Source organism: Bubalus bubalis, chromosome 2 (genome assembly GCF_019923935.1).
Source record: "Bubalus bubalis isolate 160015118507 breed Murrah chromosome 2, NDDB_SH_1, whole genome shotgun sequence".
NCBI classification, from domain to species: domain Eukaryota; kingdom Metazoa; phylum Chordata; class Mammalia; order Artiodactyla; family Bovidae; genus Bubalus; species Bubalus bubalis.
Genome location: NC_059158.1, coordinates 187,915,282 through 187,917,597, shown reverse-complemented (window position 1 = coordinate 187,917,597; position 2,316 = coordinate 187,915,282). Strand labels below are relative to the sequence as shown.

Below are 2,316 nucleotides of genomic sequence, written 5' to 3'. Positions count from 1 at the left end.
CTGCAGGCAGGGCGTGAGCCCAGTGGGGAGGGCGGGGCGCGGCCAGGTAGAGAGGGCCTGCGGGCGCCTCCGTGCATCCCTCTCCTCTTTAAGCGGGGGCGCTCTGGTTCAGAAGGGGCCTGCTGGTGACCGATGGCCACCGGCTCCATGTGGGGTGCTGACAGGGAGGGGGCGGGCGGTTGGTTTCTGTAAGGCACCCGCATGGCTCCCAGCGCCTGCTTTACATCGCTGAACACGGAGCTGGGAGGAGGCCAAGCGCCAGGCCGCGTGAGCTGCCGTCCATCGCGGGCACTTGCTCCCATCCCGGTCTGCCCCTCACAGGGCCGCTGCGAGGACCATGGCGGCTGGTGGATGAGCCTGGGCTCCCTGAGCCGGGCGTCGCTGCAGAGCTGGTAGGAGATGGCTGTCACAGCTGAAGGCTTCAGGGAGCAGGCCCTAGGTCAGGCGGGCCTGTCCAAAGAGGCTCTGCCTCTTATTTGCTATGTGACCTCAGGCAAGTTGCTTCTTCTCTCTGAGCCTCTGTCGCCTCCTTTGAAAAATGTGAAAGGTATATACGAACCTGCCCAGAAGGTTGTTAGAGGGGGTAATTAAGGAAGTTGTTAAGGAGGTAATCAATGCTGATGAAGTGGTGGTGATTTGGGGCTTCCCAGGTGGTGCTGGCGGAACCGACTGCCAATGCAGGAGACGTAAGAGACGTGGGTTCAACCCCTGGGTCAGGAAGATCCCCTGGAGGAGAGCATGGGAACCTTCTCCAGCATTCTTGCCTGGAGACTCTCATGGACCGAGGAGCCTGCTGGGCTACAGTCCATGTGGTTGCAAAGAGCCGGACACAAAGAAGCGACCCAGCGGCATGCATGGTGGTGGAGACTTTGCCATTATGCAGCCAAGAACTTGGTGTAAAGACTTGGACATCCCAGGGCCAAGGCCTGGTCTCCAGATCCTCTGGGGATAAGCATCTTTCAGTCTTAGGAACACTCCCTTCCCCTTCAGTCCACCTTCGGGCAGTCTCAGAAGGAAGGGGCTCTGGGCCCAGCTTGGACAACCCCCACGTACGTGTATTCAATAGGCCTTAAGCACTCCCGAGAGCTCGGCCAGCACTAGGGCCCCTGAAGTTTTCAGGGGCTGACGGTCCAAAGGGAGCCTGGAGACGGTGACGAGCCCTGTGGGCTGATGCCCTGGGTTCCGGGGCTTCGGGGGAAGGCGAGGGCTTCCGCCACGGCCCTGGTCGGCAGGTCGAGGGTGCTGGAGGCTCAGCACCCGGAGGAGGTGCCGCGGCCAGCCGCCGTCCTGCTGAGACTTTTCCTCTCCGAGCCGAGTCAGGACTGGGCGGGCGCTCCGACTTCCCAAAGGCTGTGCCCGCCCGTGCCCCTGCCGGCCGCTGCCCTGGGTCCGTCCCCCCAACACGGCCAAGCGTCGGGGCTCAAGCCGGGATGCGAGGTGGCAAGAGCGCCACCCTCAGGACCCCCGGGCTCTGCTGCCCTCTAGTGGCAGGACCAGAAGCTGCTGCCCCCACCAGAGGAAACGAATGTACCGCAATTACTTTAAAAAATAATATGATGACAATATTCATCCTTTATGGTCTGAAACATGCCTTCTCAGCCAGTTATAGGCTGCAGAGGGAGGTGCAGGACGCTGGACTGAAATCATATGGGATGTAAGCCTTGAGTCAGGCTCCAACTGGTTATGTGACCTCAGACAAGTCGTGTCACCTCTATGAGCCTCCAGGCTCCTCATCCGTAAAACGGGTGACAAAATAGGGCTGTTGTGGGAATTTCCTGGCAGGCTAGTGGTTAGGACTGCGTGCTGTCACGGTTGAGGGCCCAGGTTCGCAGGACACGGTCAAAATAATAATAACAACAGAGCTGTTGTAAGGATTAAAATACAGAGACTTCCCTGGTGGCTCAGACGGTAAGGCGTCTGTCTACGATGCAGGAGACCCAGGTTCAATCCCTGGGTTGGGAAGATCCCTTGGAGAAGGAAATGGCAATCCACTCCAGTACTATTGCCTGGAAAATCCCATGGACAGAGGAGCCTGGTGGGCTACAGTCCATGGAGTCGCAGAGTCGGACACAACTGAGCAACTTCACGTTCATGTTCAAGGATTAAAAGGCCTTATGCCTGGAGCATAGTTTGCATTGAAAACAGAAACACCATGATTGTTACCATAATAACACTTGCCCAGTCTGCCATATATCCTGATATATCATAATACTTTCTGTAAAGTCCTTTTTCAAAGTGCCACCTCCTTTAATCCGCATTATCGTTCCAGTTTAACAGAGGAGGGAATTAGAGCTCAGAAAGGGGAATTAACTTGCC

The 2,316-nt window shown here is 57.3% G+C and overlaps 1 non-coding gene across 1 annotated transcript; it reads left to right on the top strand.

The window, feature by feature from the left end:
- Positions 1–1,890: 1,890 nt before the first annotated feature.
- Positions 1,891–1,962, top strand: TRNAR-ACG. Its single transcript has one exon. It is a non-coding gene; the product is annotated as a tRNA-Arg (tRNA).
- Positions 1,963–2,316: the final 354 nt, after the last annotated feature.